This window comes from Jaculus jaculus, chromosome 2, assembly GCF_020740685.1.
Source record: "Jaculus jaculus isolate mJacJac1 chromosome 2, mJacJac1.mat.Y.cur, whole genome shotgun sequence".
Classification (NCBI taxonomy): Eukaryota; Metazoa; Chordata; class Mammalia; order Rodentia; family Dipodidae; genus Jaculus; species Jaculus jaculus.
In genome coordinates this window covers 185,076,104-185,098,592 of record NC_059103.1, presented here as the reverse complement: position 1 = coordinate 185,098,592, position 22,489 = coordinate 185,076,104, and positions in this window count along the sequence as shown.

The window sequence follows — 22,489 nt, the reverse complement described above, 5'->3', positions numbered from 1 at the left end:
AGGGAATCCATGGCTGCTATTCAAGGATGTTTTCCTGGAGTCACTGATACTATCTGAGGATGTGTTGGGGTTCGTTTTCTTTGTTGATTAAAGAGTTAAATGGCAGGCAAGGAAGGTTTAAACGAAGTTTAGAGAACACAGACTCCTCATGGAAGAGGGGATTCTAGGGCTGGAAAATCTGTCACCCTAGGGGGAACTTGATGTTAGATTGTATGGGCTCCTAAGATAGGCACCAGAATGGGGACAGAGGAAGTAGCAAAGTGGATTATCCATCTTCCTCAAGAAACCACCCGGTGATTATCCCCTCCTTGCCTAACAATGCCCCAGGTCATAGTTTGCTGCCCCCTTATCTCATAAGTTACATGGTCACTGTTCTGGTCACACCCTAGCTATTTTAAGTGGATAATGTAATGATCTCCCCTAAAGAAAGTTCTCTGTTCAACTTAACAAACTAGTTCCTTTTTCTTCCTCACCTTGCCCCAACTCAACAAACTCTATAAAGCCCACTACCTGAAAACTCAGGCTGGCTGTGCTCCTCTCCTGTGAGTCAGCCCTGGCAGCTTGTACTTTTCCCAAATAAAAGCATCTTTTTTACATCTTTGCCTCTGGGTGGCTTGCATGGTCTTGGTTACTTTTGTCAAACAAGGGAAGCCCACCAGTCTTGAGTCCATGACTGGTCAGCTTGGTTCTGGTTTCAGTCTTGGACATGTTCCAGAAAGCTTGCTAAACCAGTGAAAATTCAGGGAGGCCAGGAGGAAGAAGGACAAGCAAGATCATCTTAGATTAGAATATAACCACCAACCAAGAGCCCCTTTTTCCCTATCTGTGTGTCTAGCCAAGGAAACTGTCTAGCTCCTATAATGTCCCATTGCAAAGATATGAGACAACTTGCACTAGCCTTAGAAAGCAGCATTCCAAGCAAGATGGTCTCAGTGAACTTTAGAGGACTCTGTAGTACATTCACTCAGGATAGGAGGGTCAACACCTCCTAAGTAACTCAGCAGGCACTAATGATGGGTGACAGTAAAAGCTGTGCTATAATTGCTACAAATATAATCCTTCGTTTGCATGCCACACTAGTGCCACCGTCTGATGCCTCTGGTGATTATATAACCAGACTCTTGAATTTAGCCAGTAGCCATGCTCTGTCTAAGTGCTTCTGCCAAGGGGACTTTCCTGGATTTTTGGATTGATTTTTGGTTGCATGTGAGACAGGCTGAGCTGCAAAGCAGAAGCCGTGATGTAGTTACAGCACAGACGACAGCAGTGGCAAGAGGATGGCTTAAAAGTTTCAGAGAGCGGCCGGGGAGCAAAGCAGCAGGGAACAAAAGCAGCAGAGATGATGAAGGACGGTAGACATATAGAGAAAGTCAGAGAAGTCAGAGAGCTAAGGCCCAGAATGCAGAAAACAGTGAAAGAATCGGTCCTTCTGCCCAAGAGCTGGCAGGCATCAAAGGAGAAGGGCTCTGACACCGACAGCATGGGAGAGGTGATGTGAGCTGGCGCCGAGAGCTGCTGACTGCTGTGAACACTCGCTGCTGCTTAGCGCCAAGGGCTGAGGTACTGGCAATCCAATCGGAAGCCAGTGCACCCAGAGCAATAAGCTCTAATCAGAGCACCTCGCTTCTAAGATATGGAAGTGCAAGTCTAGTGCTCAGAGGTTGCAATTATATGCCTCCATGCAGGTCTGTCAAATTGGCCCGTAATTTGTTGACAGGCCCATGGTTACAAACACTGGAATAGCTACTCCTCCATCAAAGTAAAAAGACTCCAACCAGCTTCTTAGTGACACTGGAAGATCGTTTCTTTTTAATACTGGATAGCATTCCTTTGTTTGGTTGTACTGTGATATATATATATATATATATATATATATATATATATATATATATATATATTATATATATATCCATTCTTTCACTTTAGGACATCATAGTGCCTTCAACTTTCAGCAATAGTAAAGTTATTATGTACATCCATGGGCAGGTTTTTGTGGGAATATTCATCTGGTTATATACTAAGGTGCATGATTGCTGAATCTTATGGCCAGAGTATGCTTGGTTTTATCAGAAACCATAAAAGCATCTTCAAAAGTGGCTCAAACATTTTGCTTTCTCCCAGAATGAACTCTTGTTCCTGATTCTCCCACTGCCTGCCAGCAGATGTCGCATGTGATTGTCCCTGTGGGGTTATACTACCAGGAGAGTCGCTGATGAAATTGTGGTTTATGGGAGAATAACTAGAGAATTTACAGTGGAAAAGTTTAACGGTGGGTGTCAGTGGCCTTCGGAAGACTAACAGTGGCAGCAGGAGCCGTAACGTGCTTCACTGGCGTCCTTATTCCATGTCTCCTCCTGACAATGGAGACCCAAAGGCGGTCCTTGGGGAGCAGTTGCCTGCATATGCATGAAGAAGTGGATATGCGCTAAGGCACGGGTGAACTTGCATAAGCTAAAAGAACGTGAACTGTCAGAAATGGATTTACTATTTAAATATATTCACTTTCTACTCTTTGCGGGTCAAAAATAGCATGGAATCACTGCTTTAATTTTTGATGTTTTGATGACTAAGGAAATGTAGCACATTTTCATATTTTAACCAATTTAATATCCCTGTTTACAAGGTGCTTATATTAGCCTTCTTACAGTTTGAAGAAATAGATTTTTCATCTTAAAATTGATACAAGGAATTATGTACATGCTCAGAATGTGAATTTTGTATCATTATATGTTTTAAAAATCCTCCTGCTATACTGTGGTTCTCAGGTTCTCTATGCAGTTGTTGAAGAAGATGAATTTCACATATTCTAAAGCCTCAAGATTTTATTGTTCATAGTATATTTTTCATGGTGGTTAAGAAATGCTGTTTACTCTAAAATGATGAAGACATTCCCCAAGAACTATACTAAAAAACTATTGCTTTGTATATCAGTACTTCTATTTTCCCTTTTTATTTTTTCAGCACCAGTCACTGAGAAGTTCATCCTATTCATTTTATCACTTTAATTATAAACTTAAAAATCTGATATGTGACATAATCAGAATCCAGTATTTTACTGCCCAAACACTGTACAAGTACAGTGTCTAACTTATTTTAGAATTATTATATTTATGTATTCAGAAGTATAAGGCTCTGACCTCTTCAAGCCTATCTTTACATTTTTTAATCCTTTGTGTTTAGTTGTACATTATATGCTAAGTTTTCTGATTTTCACACAGAAAGTAAAATGTAATTGGATTTTTATTGTTCATATTGTATGTAGATAGAAAATAAACAGATAATGATAGATAGATGAGATAGATGATAGGTTAGTGATAATAATAAGCATATATGATCAACCATTTAAGCTATTAAATTTGTTTTAGTACATTGAAACCAATGATGCAAGTTGTCCCCAGTTTATAAAAATAATCAGTTGGGTATGGTGGTACACACATTTAACCCATCACGTGGGAGGCAGAGGAAGTATGAGGATTGCCATGAGTTTGAGGCCACCCTGATACTCTATAGTGAATTCCAGCTCAGCCTGGGTTAGAGAAAGACCCTACCTTGAAAAACCATCGATAGACAGACAATAGATAGGTAGATATAGATACAGATATAGTTATATCCAGTTCACATCTCTTCTTAAGAGATTAAATATCAATTTATTAACTGAATAAGATACTGAAAGTATGGGCAAAATCAAAATAGTATAACCAAATGAAATTTATAATCAAAGATACTAATAATTTATCTCATTATTTACAACTAATATTATGTGTATGAGTGTAATTTAAGCAATACTCTAAAACATGTTTCTCCTCTTTTGTTATAATCATTCTGCTAATGCAGATTGTGCTGATCAGGGAAATCTGCAACACACTGAAAAACTTACATTTGTATCTGTAAACACAATGTAATGCAATGTTAGCAAACGCAATGTAATTCAAAGTTAGAGTGCAGAACTAATTTCAAAATCAAGAGTGATAGATTGTCAAATCTCATAATTTTAAAGTGAGCTTAAAGTTAATATTAAAAATCTGTTAAGTTCATTGGATAACAGGATCAGGACAATTAACAAAGATGTGGGTAGGTACTTGAGACAGAACTTCAAGTATTTTGTGAGTAAAATTTGAATGGGTGATAGGAATGTAGATAAAATTCATGCTATCCAAGACATTCACAAGAAAACAGAAATAATAGCAATGACACTCATATGTTCAACAAAAATAAACAAGAAAATAGCCTTGATAAATAATTATAATATAGATGATCAAGACTTTTTCAAATTACCTCAGAACCAAATCTTAGTAATAAGTAAATGGAGAGAAAAATGAAGGAACTCATAAACCTCTGAAAATATTTCATAGACAACAACTATATAATATCCATAATATTTAGAAGTCCTCTTTTTGCCCTGTTAAAACTTAATGATGCTCTTTATGACTTTCTTGACAAAGGTGCATGCTTCTCCCTTTTTCCCCTCCTCTCTCCCCCTTCTTTCTATGGTGCATGTACCCCTTTATTGACTTCCCTTCCCTTCTCTTCTCTGACTCTTCTCTCTTTCTTTTTCTTCTCTCCAATTATAATAAACCTTATATCTAAAAACACATTGATGAAGGAACAGAATAAATGAGATGATAAAATTGAATGCATAACAGATGGTCAGTTCTGAAACCAAAAACTTAGAAATTTTCAGCAAAAAAAGTAAAATTTTTGAAGTAAATATACTCTGTGAGTAGGTGAAGGGATTGAACTGTATCTGCACTGGCTAAAGCAAAGAAAAAAATTCAAAAAATAAAAGAAACATACAACTGAATACAAAGAAAACAAATTAAATGTAGTAAAAACCTTTAAAAGTACAAATGTAATTACTCTGGTTGAAATGGTTAAATAACCTTTATTAACTTCAAACGAGTATCCCAACTCCTCACTTGAGGTCAAAATGGACATGAAGTATAATCATCTGCTTAATTTTTCAGCCAACTGTCCCTGATTTTTGGCAATTCTCTTGAAATGCGCTCTGGTAGAACTTCTTCCTGATTCATAACTATCTAGATTCTAATACACACGGAACATTGCTCATTTTATAATTTCAGATTGCTAATCATTAAACATGCTTCACATTTCCTGTTTATTATTTTACAAAGCTTTTTTTGACCCCCCCCCGGTTGTTTATTTTTAAGTTTGAGTCCTATATATTCTGTAGTTTTAATGTCTTATAATGATACAAATTTATTCTTTTTTCCTAGCACCTCTTATATTCACTTAAAAAGAAAAAAGAAAAACAATGTAGGTCAGTCATGGTCACTGTCATGAATGTATCTCACACACTCCCCAAACAAAAATTGGAAGTTTTAATGTAACAAATACTTCAATGTCTTGTGATTTAAAGGAAACCTTGATAAATAAATCAAATAATCAAAATTCAAAAGTTCTCTTTAGAGATCCTTTTTCATTTAAGTCATAATTTTATAAAATCCAGGTATCAATGTCTCATTGATGCAAATGCATAATTCTTTCACTGTAATTTTAAAGTCCATACTGAAATAAAGGAGATTCATTGGTTTGGAAATTAGTCCAGAAACTGGAAGATCCAAGTACTTTATCTTTTTAAAGAAAAGTTTAATTAAGATATACAGCATTCCTTTTTATTCCTGACCATTCTTCTTTTGGTCTTCAAATGAGATAAAGAAAAGATCTCCCATATAGTGAATGGTGGAACTGAGGCTTTTAAAGGAATAGGGCTGTTTTGTCTGTTCCTTTAATGATATTGGGCATGCTTTCTATATCTCAGATGACTCAGCTGTATGGAAAGTGTAACTGCAGCCAACTCTTGATAAAACTCATGCACAATAAATAGAGATACTCATCTCCAAAAGCAAAGGGCTAAAAAAGGTTGTAAAACGCTGTCAAACTATGAATTCATACTAAATAAGCATGCATAACATTTTGCATTTCTAATAACAAATAGCAATCATGTATTTAGGAGAACATGACAGTGTTAATTATTTTGTTCAAGGCAATGTGTTTTCACAAACATTTTTATTCTCTGGACTTGAAGAAATGTCTGCAAAAAATTGATAAGACAACAACAATAATATTTAATAATAAGCCCCAGTGAGAATCTGGCTGCTGCTTTGGGGCACCTGTCAAAAGCTGTAACTGGAATTGTTGAGTCTAGTTTGTGTCAGAGAAAGGGAGTATCTTCCCATGAGTTTCTCAAAGCTCAGAATGACAGAAACTATTGAGGGATTCGATGTATTGGATCATTTAACCTAGAAGCGTCACATAAGAAGCAGTTCTGAGCTTTCCGCCCTGAGAATCATCAACATCTTCATCCTCCCTAAAATGGTGAGGGAAAGTTCAGAAATCTGGAGAGAAACGTTAGACTATTTCCATATCAAGTTCTGCCCAGCATCTGCTTGAAAGCATTCTACAGTCTTACAACTGTCTGACACCTTCTGTTTTGGAATATGATCTCCAAGAGATTTTATTGTTAAGTACAGGTTCGTCTCACATGAATTCATTCTGGCATTTCTTCTTCCTCTTTGCAATTTTCCTCTGGCTCCTGATTCAATCCTTATGTCTCCATTTCTTTCACACCTCACATCAAATTTTTTTAACAACTCCTGTGAACTTCGGAAGGGACATGTATATCCAGACTCTAAACTCTTCTGACAATCACTTGGGCTAAAATCTGGGTCATATCCACGATCTTTGCTCCTGAATTGCTCTCACAACTTTACAACAGATCTCCCAGCTTGTTCATGTTCTTTTCCAGTCACTAGTAAATACAACAGATAATATAATCCTTTTCAAATAACTTACCTGGTCACAAGATGGAAGGTCAACCTCTTTCAATGGCCACCCATAATTGTCGAGAATTAGATATACATTTCCACCCTGACCTCATCATCTACTACTTTCTTTCTTTCTTCTTCTGGGCTACTATAAGTCTTTCTTCTAAACTATGAATACATCTGAGGACTAATTCCTCTGCCTGGAGTTCTTTAACTTCTAACACTCACATAAACATTCATTGTCTTCAAGTAGGACTTGGTTTAAAATTTTTGTGAGTAAAGCCTACCCTAACTATATAAATGAGACTCCTGTTTTCTTTAGTACTCCTTGAAGTATTTATAACACCTTTTTCTTTTATCTTTCTTCTTTCCTTTTTCTCCTTTTCCTTCCTTCTGACATCACCCTCTCTTTTTCATAATACAGTTGACGGATGATTTCTTTCAGTGATTCAATGGTTACTTCTTGCCAAGTACAATGTAAGCCCTCAAGGCAAAGGGTTTAGGTTGTGGTGATTGTTGCTATTTTCCCAGTCTAGACAGAGCTATGACTATAAGCAGACATCAAATACCTTCTGATTATGAGATGAAATTGGTATTTCATAGTTTCATTTCACCATTTTCCATCCAGTATTGAAAGAAACTGACATATAGTTTCTTCCCATTACTCTCTCCTCTATGGATGAGGAGTGGGTTGTTAGATCAGTGGTGTAAGGTTGGGAGTGACCAAGTCCACGCAAACTACTTTGAGGAAAAGCTGAAAGCTTTTATTAAGGAAAAACATGAGCTGCCAGGGCTGGGTCACAAGAGAGGAGCACAGCCTACCTGAGTTTAATTTTTAGATAGTGGTCTTTGTAGGCTTCTTCAGTTGAGGGAAAGTAAGGAAGGGAAAAGAGCCTCTTTGTTCTTTACCAGTGACCAAGCAACTTACAAGATGGTGGGGGGTCAGGAAACCATGACCTGGGGCATTGTTAGGCAAGGAAGGGACAACTTATTTCCTTATGTCTGCTATACTTGGTGACTCTATATTGGGAGCCTGTCCTGACCTAACAAGTTGCATGTCCAAAATTACATTGATAATAATCTCAGCCTGATTTCTTACATAGCAGGATTGCAAAAAGATATAGAGGGAGGTTATCTACTACATATGATTAGTAGATGAGAAGTGCCTCCATTCATTTATTTCTATGCTTAAATATATTAGTAGAGATATTTTTATCCAGGCATAATTTTCTTTACTTGTAATGTGAAAGTTATATCACGAATTAAGTTCCCACCTTCTGTCAACTCTACTCCTCTTTTTTTTAAAGAAAAGCCATTTTTATGACATTTGTGTTGGTTAAAATCTGACACTAGTTCCTACCTTCCTTTATCTTCCATTCTTTTTTCATTAGTAAATGTGCTTCTGTGTATAAACCCTGAAACACCTAGAATTTTCAGAGTGAAAGGCAGTTTGTCAGATATGACAGAGATGAATAGTCTGTTCATATCTGAGTTGTCAAAATGTTTTGCAGATTATTTGTTGAATGAGGGGAGAATTACAATGATTTTGTTTACCTTTCATAAATACTTGAGACAAGCAATAGTTAATTAAGTTGGTATAAGAATTTCCCATATGATACAACTTTGGTTAGTCTGTGAAAAAAAAAAGTTGAAAGTTTTGGGAAAATTAATCTCTGATTTTCCAACGTATTTTCCTAAGTTTTCTTAAGGACTGGAAAAAAAAATGTTTATCCTGGAGAATTTCACAGGAAAATTCAAAATTTGTCAGCCTAGGTTAGCATATTTGTAAATCAATTCAAAGGTAAAATAAATAATAGCTAGTCTGAGGATTAATTTGTAGCTATATTATGTGATTGGATTTCTGTATATTAGTAAGAATCAGGTTTGATCACATAAATATTTAACATAGGAAAAATCTTAGTAACTGTTCATTGATTAGAAAATGTTTCTAATATTCTTAAATATTGACCAGCATTTGCTATGGTCAAGGTTTAAGATAATTATGTTTTGTTACAATATGATTCTTTTTAAACTCATGATGACTTACTAAAAATACTATTCTGAAGTCTCTTAATGAAATCAAAATTGGCAGAGTTTTATTATTGTATAGAAGTATAAATAAACACTATTAATTTTTACAAATTAGAAAGACATACATTAAGGATATTTGATAAAGTACACAAAATCTGAAGTGAAACAGAAAAGGTCACAGAAGAAGATTTTTAGACAGGCTTTGCAGTATGAGTTCCTTCTTAAAGGAGAGAAAAAGAAAATGAAAGGATTTAATGGACACTGTACTGCTCTGGCAAGTGAAGAAAGATAAAAATGCTTTGTACACCTGAAAAAGATAGAATAAATAATGTAAGTAAATGCATCCTAGTAAAAGTGACATTCCAGAAACATTAGGATGCTAACATAGCCTAGCAGACCCCATTGTTATCTGGCCATGTCGCTTTCTACTGTATCTTCCAGTGCCTCCTGCCCTATTCCCTACTGTCTGAGGGCTCTCCCTGGTGGCTGAAGTCTGCTCCAGAAGTAGAGAATATAAACGTCCACTGGGAGCTTCCTTCTGCTAACGACTGAAGTAGATGAGGGATTAATATTCCACTCCGTCATCCCCTTCTTGTTAAAGAACTGAAAGCACGGATTCTCCACTGATGTCAAAATTTCCCCAGAACAAATATCCAGTTATAACATGACAATGGATTTCATCATGCAATTTTTGTTGGCTACTTTCTTTCTCAGATTAGCTTTTCTCATCCTGCCCATGGGGTTTGGGATTAAACCTAAGTAAATCAAGAACATGTCACTGACTTTCACAGGCTCTGCTGCGGTTGTGGAATGTGAATATGACACTGGGGTTTAGTGGATATGTCATGTCCTGTGTGCTGATTCTGGATAAATACCGCACTTTCAACTCTTTCCTACTTATCAGGGGAGGTACATGTGACAAGTAATATAAACGTATAATTTAGCACAACGTGGAAACCGAGAACGCTAGCGCTAGATTCTAAGAAAGGTGTTCTTTTCTCTGATGCTAGCTGGTGCTTCTGGAGTTCAAAGAGGCCTTTCTCAGAAAAGGCTACAGAAAGCAAAGAACTGGTAGTCAGTATTTGTTCTGTGGTTGCCATTTCTGTGTGACTTTTGGCCATGATTAATTTCTTAACGTCTGTTTATACTTTAAATAAAAAGAATGAGAAAAGTATTAAAATGGGATAAAATTTCTAAGGATGTTTCTAGTGTATTCATGCATACGTATTAACTATCACTTGTCTGTCATTATTTGTTGGAAGTTAATATTCAGCCAGTTATTAACATAGTCAATATGCAACAAAATATAGTTTGATATTTTAGCTTTTGGAAAATTGCTTTGGGTTTGAGGCCAACCTGAGACTACGTAATGAATTCTAGGTCAGTCTTGGCTAGAGCAATACCTTACCTCAATAAAAACAAACAAAACAAAACAACAACAATAAAAAAAGCAAACATTTCAGTTTTGAAATTGAAGTGAGCATTCATATTTCGCATTACTTTATCCTATTGTCTATTGAGAACCAACTTACCACTTGTAAAGTATACAACCAAGAGTTATGTTGCACCCCAATAATCCCAGCATTTCAGAAGCTCAGGCCTGCAGGGGGATTTCAAGTTCTATGACAGCCTGGGAGATACATAGAAAATATTTTTTCTCAAACAAATGAACAAAAAAATCATCTAGGGCTGGAAGATTTCTCAGTGGTTAACGCACTTGCCTGAAAAACTTCATGATTCAGTCTGGATTCCTCAATTAAAGCCAGATGCACAAAGTGACATATGTGTCTGGAGTTCCTCTGTAGTTGCTTGATGCCCTGGAACACACATTTTCTCTCTCTCTCTCCTCCCCTTCCTTTTCTCCTTGCAAATAAATTATTTTTTAATCATCTATAATTTATTTAACTTCGTTATGCTTGTGCCAAACTCTAGGCCAGGTACTGCAGAAATGTTTCCTTACTTACAACTGAACTTCACACACTCTTACAAGGAAATTATCTTTTATCAGTGTTGATGCTGAAGTAACATCTATTCATCCTGATGTTCCTGAGTCTGAATGACTTTCTGCGACATAGAACATTCAGTGCTGATAACAGCAAAACCTCAGGCAAGCTAGAGGATAAGCTACCCCATCAATAAAGATGTTTGTCCATATCATGCATTTTGCAAATATAAATTTTGGGTTGTAATATTACATTCATTATTATTAAAAATGTTCTTCGTTGCCTCTTTTAAATAAATTAATCTACTTTGTGCCTATTCTTAGAAAAATGTTCCCTCTAGAAGAGAAAGGAAGGGAGAAGGGTACTTAATAGGTTGATATTGTATATATGTAAGTACAATGATTGTGATGGGGAGGTAATATGATGGAGAATGAAATTTCAAAGGGGAAAGTGTGGGGGGTGGGGAGGGAGGGAATTACCATGGGATTTTTTTTTATAATCATGGAAAATGCTAATGAAAACTTTAAAAAAAAAAAGAAAGAAAAAAGTCCCTTTTAAATTGCTATGGACCCACTTAATTGGTATGAAAGGGGATGAAGGTGCCACAGATCTATGTTCTCAATGTGGCTGCCTCCTCAATACAGCAAGTTTGAAATTTCAAAGAGCATATGTGTTTTTTAAATAACTATGTCACTGGAATTTGTGTCACAGTGACCCAAAAATGAGAGAGAACCTGTTGTGTTTGGCTTTCTGGGCCTGGGTTACCTCACTTAGTATAATCCTTATAGCATGACTTTTGAATGTATTTTCATGTCTTATGACAAACTATCAAGTGGTCATTGTTTCCATTTAGATATAAATTGTATTTCAATAATTTCAAACAAAATTTGTGCTAAATAAAAGTAATAGTAAATAATAGTTGGCATTTATTGAAATTAGGACCCTATTATTTTAAATTGTAGCAATTGATGCAATTTATATGTATATGAATAATTCTTTAAAATGTTTATCATTTGGGATTGCATACTTATTTCAATCTTTTGGTATTGCCTCTGTAACATCTTTCTTAATTTGTACTTGATTACTCATTACCAGTTAAATTTATTTTATTTTGGATTTTTAATTTCTTGATTTTAAATTCTTATGCTTTCAGGTAGGGGACATTCAGGATATAAAATCTGGGTTGGACAGTAGTTTCATGCTTTTCTTGAGTTTACAGAACTGTGCTGACTCTGAACTACTCAATCAGCTCATTCATGATGCCATGGTATTTCTTAGATTCTCCTCTCTGAAGTGTGTTCTCACATTGCATCACTGCTTCACGTATAATCATCTTCCTTCTCTCTTGCCATGCAGAGACTGACCATTGTGATTTCATACAACATACTTTGTTACTGGAATTGTTTCTAATATTAGCACTTCTCACAAATCATTTCTATGACCAAGTATGTGGCTGACTATCTTTCCATGTGGTGACATCTGAATATTCCAGTATTGTTTTACCCAGGTAAGGTTTTAATTTCCCTTTTTATTCCATTATATTATAGTGAGCATTATTTTTTAATTGCATGTATGGGTGGGCTACATTATTTATTAGTTTGAGTTTTGAAAATATAATTAGCATCAAATAGTCTCTTTAAAGTGATATCTAGATATGAGTGTTTGAGACATTGACATAGACATTCCATGATTTTGCTTTCAGTCAGGGTAATAAATATTTTGCCAAAAAAAGGACATTTAAGGCTAGCCAGATGGCTTAGTGGTTAAGGCACTTGCCTGAAAAGCCTAAGAACTCATGATTGAATCTCCATGTTCCACATAAGCCAGATGCACAGTGACACAAGTACGCAATGTTGAACATTCACACAAGGGGGCTCACATGTCTGGAGTTCATTGGTATTGGCTGAAGGCTTTTGCATGCCCACATACCCATTCTCTCTCTCTCTCTCTCTCTTTCTTTGTCTACCTCAAATAAATTTTTATAAGAAATCAACTATATACATATACATATATATACATATATATACATACATATATATATATATATATACACACACACACACACACACACACACATACATGAAAGAGAGAGAGAGAGAATATAGGCATGCTAAGTCCTCTAGCCTCTAGTAACAAACTCCAGATGCATAATCCACCTTGTGCATATGGCTTACGTGGGTACCGACGAATTGAATATGGGCTCTTTGACTTTACAGGCAAGTGCCTTAACAACTAGGCCATCTTTCCAGCCTGACCGTGTGATTTTTAAAAGCAAATTTACCTGATAAATCACTTTCATCAAATAATACAAGTTTACTTTAACTTTTAGAAATTTAAAATTATTTAGATATAATGATATATAGTTGAGTAGGAATCGCTAAAAGTTAAGATATATTACACTTAGAGATTTTCAGGGTTTGAGTCAAAATCAACCTGATCTTTGAAACTGCTATGGTAAAGCACTTTTTATTCAACCAGCAAAGTCTGTGTGAAAGGATGAGCTATAGCTTCAAAATTTATATGGTTTACTTTTCAAAGAAAAGTGGAGAGAACAAGAGAAATGGGAGAAGAAAGAACTACAGTTTAGGGGAATGAAGGAGAACTAGAAATAATGTGGAATATATGTATATAAAATTACACTACCAAAAGATTAAAGATTACAAAAAGAAAAGATTAAAAGTTGGACATCACATTTTTAAGTAAAAGGTGAAATATAGTTTTCACACAGATAACTTTAGTTTGGTGATAAGGAAGGTTGTAATATTGAGATATAGTGAAGAACATTTTTCATTTACCTACTTTTGAAATATGTGTTGTTCTTGTATTCCTCCAAAAGAGGAAAAGATTACCTACTACTAAGAGGAATCTGTATTCCAGGAAATAGGAGTAACAACTAAGAAATCATTCAATTTCTTATTTATTTTTAATGATGGATGATAAATATTATCTACTGAATATGAGTGACATGTTAGACCTAATGGTCGGGAATTTATATAAGATATCATTACTCCATTTATGAGCTCAGTTTTCAGGGAAAGGAACATTTACTCTATACATGGTGGGTTTCTAAATTAATCTAGCTGCTGTGAAAATAAGTAAAGAGGTTCAAATGAAACTAAAAATATAACTTCCATATGATCCAACACTATTTCTGGGTATGCACTCAAATGAATGAAAGTCAGCATACAATACCTAGTTTGTTGCTACACTTTTCACAACAGTCAAGTTACCAAACTATCCTAACTTTCCATCAACAGATGAATGGGATACAGGAAATATTTCCATGAAGAATAAAATTAAAGAAGTTGGGTCTAACGGGAGATCATTGTGTTAAATTAGATAATGTGCACACAGAAAGTCAAACATCTAGTCTTTCGTATGTTGAATTCAAGAGTTATCCAAATTGTCTAGCTGGCCAGCAAGCTCCAGTGTGAGTCCCTCCTAGGTTCTGGGAATATAAGTGCAGGCATTTTACCCACTGAGCTATTTCTCCATCCCTGGCCTATTATCTTAAGAGATGCTTTACCTCCATCAGTATACTTGCTTCTCTGCTATAAGTGTGGGCAAATCGTATCATAGCTGTACTTACACTTTTCCATCATTCTAAAATTTTCATGTTTTTATTTTTCATGATAATGTGAGATCCTCCCTCTGTTATATAATATGTATGCAATCTTATCCAACCAGATTATGCCTGCAGACTACACAACATACGTTATCTTATAATATCTACTTTTCCTAATTGTCACAAATATTTTCATATTTTCCTGCTTTGCTTCATTATAACCTCATTTCAAATGCACACCCACACACACTTGTCAAATCCCCTCTATTAATTGAGTATAACTCATCTTTGTTCTGTTATCTCACTTTATATTGTTGTCTTTGTTTCAGTGGTTTACCTGCCTTGTGATTTCTTTTGGAGGGCAAGAGCATTCAGTGACTATTCCATTCTCATGTCTGTTTACCTGTTGTCAGCCATAGGCTCTAGCATAAAGTAAAATTTAATGAAATGGATGAATGAAAGCAATAAAGTTTTACCAGTTATAGTGTAGATTGAATATAACAGTCATATCAGAATGTCTTAGGGAGGTTCAGATTTATATATTCAGAGCTTTGGTGGCAAAAAGATATGAAAAAGCTATTTTATTGTCGAAGAACATCTTACTTTTATCTAAAACTACATTTATAAATACACTTTCAACTTTTTAGAAAAGAGAGCCAAGATCAGGAATAGTGATAGACTTTAGCATGTAATAGACAAATTATCTCTGTTATCCTGGGATGCAGGATTTTCAGATTTAAAATTGGGAAAAATCCAGATAAATCAGGATATTTGTCTTTTGAGAGGATGTGATGCTTTAGCTATTTTTGTCAAGTCTACTGGATTGGATTTAACTCAAAGAATTAAAAAAAAACCCTTGGTGTGTCTATGAGGTGTTTCTAGAGGGGATATGCATGGAGGTCAGTGAATGGAAGGGGAAGACTCATCCTGAGTACTCAGTGGAGCACAAGACCAGAAAGAAGAAAAGTGGAAGAGGAAAGCTCCCACATGCATGCAAGCAGGATTCTTCTTGAGTGCATTGCCTTTGTCCAATTAAACAATACCATTAACAACTCATTAAAATCTAGGTGCATAGCTTGAAGGTTCCTATAAGACCTCAAAAAAGAAATAGTAAGCTGAGGTAGTAACTCTAAGTAGCTTATGTGAAAAGCCAAAAAATCATGTTGAGATATCAAATTCAATGAAAACAATGGGAACTGGTTTTAAGTAGACTCTATCTTATCCCATTGTTCTTTCTCTTCTTCTCTGTTTCTAGAGAGCCCCCATCCATACTACAGGAACCAGAGTGATTTTGAAGAGTGACAATTCTGGAAGATAGCAGGAGACACGGGTGTCAGGTATGGGCATATAGGCCACTGCAAACATGAATAACCATGGAGACTACTTTCCCATGATCTCTGTGGAAAACATTTCAAATTGAGTGACATAGCATTGTAATATTGTAGTCACATTTCACATTTTAGAACGACTCAACATATATTCCTGCAATATTCTTTGATGAGAAATAAATATGCCTTAGCTTTTGAGTAAAAATGAATGGCCACTGATAACTAAGTCCAGATCTAAGGTTTAGACTAAGAGAAAGAATTTATTTATCAGATACCAATATACAGAAGTTTTAAATACAATATTAGTATAGAATTATAAACTGAAGCTTAGATTAAAAACAAACAGTAAGGATAGTTATGTATCTTATTATAAATCCTAAACGTGGCAAAATAATTGAATGCAGAACTTAATATTAGCTAATGGCCTATAAGTCAATATCGATAGCTCTTAAAGAATTCATAGTTTTTATCTAAATTGTAACATGAAATAAAATTGGATTAAGTAGATTTGAATGTCTGAAAGGCATAGGTTTATAATTTGTCTATAATCAAGGAAGGACTTTCAACAGAGAAGCTGAAGCATACTAAAGACAATGAACATAAATTTGATTACTTGGAGGACTTTTATATACAGGTAGAAAGTAATAATTATGTGACAAATAATAATCTTGTGAAAATCTTGCAGCAATTAAAGCTAATAAGTGTAATTATGTTTATCAACTTTAAGTGCCTTTGATTTTAGATGCATCATTATATTTACTAAGAAAAAAATGATAAAGTACAGAATTTTACCATCACATAGAATTTTTAGTTCATATGTGTTGCAAGTGTTAACTTGTATTACTCTAATGTATGATAGCTATAAAAATAGTTCTGTTCAAATTTATGCATATAATATACACAGATGTTTTAATATAGACATGAATTTTATATAATAGAGAGTATATGTGTTGTCTACAATATACAGGTATTCCTGCTAAACAGTTTGAAACATATATACTATAGCAATATAAATAAAAGTATTGATTTATTTGTAGTGAGCAGCAGGTATTCTTTTAAATGTATACTTTGTGAAGCCAGAAGAATGGAAACGCCTGTAAAGAAAAATAATATTCTAGTCTGTATATTACCTCTGTGTATACACACACACACATACACACACAAATATATATGTATATATATATATATATATATATATATATATATATATATATATACACATACATACATACATATATTCATATATAACACAGAGGTTATCTCTCTCTCTTTCTCTCTCTCTCTCTCTCTCTCTCTCTCTATATATATATATATATATATATATATATATATATATATATATATATACAGTGTATACACAGAGTTTATATATACACTAGAGTTATTATATATATACAATATATATTATATATAATAATAAATATCTTGGCTCACATAAATCCACAAGAATATTCTGCTTACTATATATTAACAAGAGCAAAATCCAACTTATGTGTTCAGTATTAATGGAACAGGCACCAAGAATCTGGAATTTATACAATGTTAAATGCTGTTCAATTGATACAAACCAACATAATTAGAATTTAGTAAAAGGTGATTAATACAAATAAATAGCTGATGCAAAGCAACATAAATAGAATTTAATAAAAGGTGGTTAATATTTACTCATTACTATTACCAAATACCTGGAAAGAAGCACCTTAGAAGAGGTAGGATTCACTGTGGCTCATGATTGGAAGGTACAGCCACTATGGTGTGGTGTCTGTTGTGGTTCACAACTATGACAGTGTTGGATGAGAGCATGAAGCACAGAAAAGAGAATTCTGCCACTCAGTTCCTTTCCTCTCTCTCTCTCTCTTATTTTTTTTTTTAATCATCTCTATCTAATCTTAGAATCCAGAAGATGGCATGGTACCACCCACCTTCATGGTGGGTTTTCCTTTCTCACCTAAACATCAGTGAGAACATTCTCAAATGCATGTTCACAGGCGTATCTCCTAGCAGATTCCAAATCCAACCAAGTGGCAAAGAAGGTTAACTATCACAGTGATGCAAATTCAGAACAATTGTGAGGCTACTTTTGCTTTCATTTGCAAACACTACGCCATTTTTCATTTGTTGTCTATGACATGTTAAAATATTTCAGATAGACTGAAAAGTTGAAAGAATTATACAAGAGGTAAAACACAGAAAAGACAAAGACTTGAAAGCCAGCCTAGACCACATAGTATAATCCTGCTTTATATAAAGAAAACATAAAACCTTCAATTAATTACATTATATTTATTTTGATTACTTTTCTGATTTTTAAAATATTTTACTGGAAAAGTTAATATATGAACATACTGCAAATTAGTCATATTCGCATTGGGTTATCCTCTTATGTTCCCTCTCTCACTGTCTGCTTTCCACTGAGGGCTCTCTTCAGTGGGGTATTAGTTGTCACTATACCGGTTAGTCTGTGGGGAGGTCAATGTTTGCCAGCACACCTTCCAACCACATGTCTCTTGTACTCTTTCTTCCCCCTGTTCTGCAATGCTCCTTGAGCTTTGAAAGACATGTTAGAAGTTTACTTTAGGGTTGAGATCTGTCTCTTATTTTCTGTTTTGATGAGTTCTGAGTCTCCTCAGTGTCCACTACCATCTCTCTGAGGAATGTTCTATGGCTTTCGATGAGAGCAGCTTTCATTTAATCTGCCTCTTCTTCTGTAATGCTTCCTGAGCCCTGGCTGGTGATATAGAGATGATGTGCCTTGTGCCAGTGACTCAGCTTTTCCTTATTGGTAATTTTCGTACATGAAAATAATATGACTCCATTACAATGCCCTACCAATGCCTTCCTTTTTTCTCCCTTCTCCCCCACCTCCCTTCATGGAACCCCTTCTCTCCCATATGACTCTTTCCTAATTAGATGATATTCTCCCCCTCTTCCATCATCTTGGTGGAAATGTTGATGAGCTCACTTTCATGGAGATTTTTGGAGGTAGTGACAGCTGTGATTAGATCATAATATAACGGTCATCTTGTGTCTGGAGGATTACATGTTAAAGTGGCCCTCCCCATCCTCTGGTTCTTCCATTCTTGCTTTTCCTTCTTTTAAAGTGTTCCCTGATCCATGGAAGGAATGTTATTGATGTCACATTAGTGCTGAACACTAAGCCTTCACTTGTTGTGAGCATATTTGAGAGTTGTCATTACCATCTGTAAAAATAAATTTCTCTGATGAAATGTGTGATCAGCACTAATCTATAATGATAAACATTATATAAATATTTAGAGGGTCATTTAATGGGAACAACATAGCAGTTTAGTCAGTAAATAGTAGTAAGTTTCCACCTAGGGACTGATCTTTGTCACCATACATTTTTGGGCTATTTTTTTTATACCAGGCAGGTATTCTCTTCCATACAGCAGATCTCATATATAAATAGATAGGAGATAGTTATCCTCATAACAGTCCTGCTACTATGGAACTGGTGGGAACATCTTGGCTACCCAGTCTGTTATGAAGCGTTCAGGCTTATTCAGTAATTGGGTAAACCTGGTGATGAATTTTTTTCATCCAACATCCTGCATAGCATTTTTAGCACTATGTCATCTAGCCCTGGCAGAAGTAGCTTCCAGGTCAGTTCCAGCTTGATATTTTCACCTTCCTGCTATCAATGTGTGTGTTGCCATCAGTAATAGTGTCTTAATACTAGATCCAATGATCACCTAAGAGCTTTGGCAAGAGTTGGGGTTGGGAGGCCTTTGGAACCTTCAAGATGCACGATTCACTGAGAGGTGCTCCACCCCTGGTGATAGGGTTTTTCTGCAACGATCTGTGGCTGCAAACTGCATTATTTATCCTCATAGAACGTTCCTGTTCTAAATTGGGTTCCTTGCTTCTTTTTATCTCTCCTTGTTTGTTTATCTTAATTATATTTTTTAAATTATATAACAAAGAAGGGGTTTCTCTCTGAATTGTTCATGACATTTTAAGTTTTGGTCAACCTACCTCACCTTCCCTTATCCTCCTTTGACCCCATTCAAAAAATTTCAACCAGGTATTCTGTATTTATTCTTACTTATTTAATATCTTCTTCCCTTAAACCCCACCCTCTCACTCTCTCATGGTTCCTTTCTAGGTTTCCAGCCTCTACTGCCTTATTCTCCAGCATGCATGCACATCTAAATGCTTGTAGTTAGGATATGCGTATGAGAAAGGACATGGAGTGTTTCTTGTTTAAAATAAAATCAGGTTATGCTAATGAAGTTTAACGAAATAAGTAACATAAGCTTCTTTGTAAGAAAGTTTCTACCTAGGACGATAAAGGGAAAGAGAAGATTCAATTTACAGCAGAGCTATGTTTGTCTTAAGACTGCAGAGTACATAAAATGAACGTTAAAAACAGCGAGATTTAAATCTCCTCAAAACACTTCTCTAAGTTTAGAGGTTTTCAAATTTTCAACCTTTCTGTTTTCTTCTTATGGATGATTATTATATATGTTCAAATTTGTGTATATGTGTATTTAAGTATGTATGGCTGTTAAAACATAATTGCTTATGACATTTGTCTGTTAAGATTAATTTTCTCTAAAGTTAAACAAAATGTAAAAGTTTGAATGACTGTGTAAGTTCTTTCCCAACTACTGAAACCAGATATTATGGGACTACCAGATCTTTGTAAGCTATTTACTTTTGAATTGCCAAAACCTATAGCAATTCACAACCTTTTCCTATATTTAGGTCACTAACACAGAAACTAAGTAGGTAGCGACCTGTTCCTCAGAGCTTTTGTTGTTTATTTAAAACTTTAGTTAGAGCATGCCCCTTACCACCTGCCACACACACACACACACACACACACACACACACACACACATACTCACACACTGGAAATTTTAGCAATTCCCTTCAAGGCCCAGGAAGCTTAGCTCTACCTTTACACAGTACAAAGAACTCCTGGTGCACAATAAAGTTCTTTCTTATTGAAACATTCTATAAAAGCTGAAAGTAAATTATCCTGAGCACCTTTGATTAGAAATTGCTTTGCAAATTCATTCATATATTATCCCTGTATTGCAAAAGTTTAGAATAGAAATGCATATCTTGTAATGGAATCAATTATAAAATACAGATATCTGAAACTGATATTTGCATGTGGGTTATTATATTTGAAATATGGTATTTACTCATGGAATGGAAAATGGATTTAGGTATGATAATAGCGCCAGAGGGAGTGCACAGAAAATAACACATGCTACCAAGGTGAGCAACAGTTATTATTCTAATGCTATAACAGCTATGTGCTAAGTGAATCCTATGCTATTTAGGTTTAAATTACCTTGCTATTTATCATTGTTAATTCCCTACTTTGTTGCCAACATGAATAATCCTAATTACTTTGTTTGAAACCAAATCTATTGTGTTAAACAAAAGATTAAATTATCACTAATGCTACTAGAAACATTAAAAGAATAAGAAAAAAATTTGGGAAATTGGTAATAAATTTATAATCTAAGGTAATGATGACTCAAAAACATATGATCTGTAAAGCTTCTAGAAGCTAAAAATAATAACAGAGTATAGGTTCAATTAATTTGAATCATGAAAATTCTGTCATTGCATAGGAAAATTTCATGCCCTCACCAGAAGAAAAATTACTTTTTACATTAATGTGATCTGATTATATGGCATGGAAGGTTGTTTTAGATATTTAAATTTGTAGTAAATAGAAAACTGTGGAGCAGTAAGTGATGCCAACACATCCCTTTAAAGTACTCTGTTCTACTGACTAAATATATGCATCAAGGTAAGAGACCCAAATATGCGGCTGCTACTGAGTGCACTCAGAAAACTCCCTCATGGTAAGAAAGGAGAATGAATGTCATACTTAGTCAGGAGGTTATCAATAACTAACGAAATTGAGGACATTTGTTAGAATACACTACTAAGCTCTACCTAGAGACCCAAAATTATTGTTAAGAAAATATAATACAACTGAAAATGATCATAGAAAACTACTGCTGTGACTTAATTCTCCCCAAAAGTAGTAGTAAAGAGTTAGGAGATGAAAATAAGGTAAACCTAGTACATTATGCTAAGTTATATATATATATAATTTTTTTGTTCATTTTTATTTATTTATTTGAGAGTGACAGAGAGAGAGAGAGAGAAAGAGAGAGAGAGAGAGAGAGAGAGAGAGCGCCAGGGCTTTTGGCCACTGCAAACAAACTCCAGACGCATGCGCCCCCTTGTGCTTCTGGTTTACGTGGGTTCTGGGGAATAGAGCCTTGAACTGGGGTCCTTAGGCTTCACAGGTAAGCACTTAACCACTAAGCCATCTCTCCAGCCCTAAGTAATATATTTTTGTCAAGAATAGGAGAAACTGAATAGTAACAGACAATTTTTTTAAAATTTATTATTATTTTTATTTATTTATTTGACAGAGAAAGAGGGAGAGGGGGAGAGAGAGAGAATGAATATGGGCATGCCAGGGCCTCCAACCACTGCAAACGAACTCCAGATGCATGTGCCCCCTTGTGCATCTGGCTAACTTGTATCCTGGGTAATCGAATCTGGGTCCTTTGCCTTTGCAGACAAACCCCTTAACCACTAAGCCATCCCTCCAGCCCGCCTCAGACAAATTTTTACCAAGAATCTGGCCCAACAAATTCGTTTTTCATTTTAATTTTAAGATTATCTTATTGATACTATTATATTCTAAAGTACATTGGCCTATTAGCATTCAGTAACTATATATTGAAAAAGCACATACAGAAGTATTTGTTAGAGATCACAGGCTGAAGGATGGTGTGTTTACTCAAGGGGAACAAATATCCTTACTCAATAGAT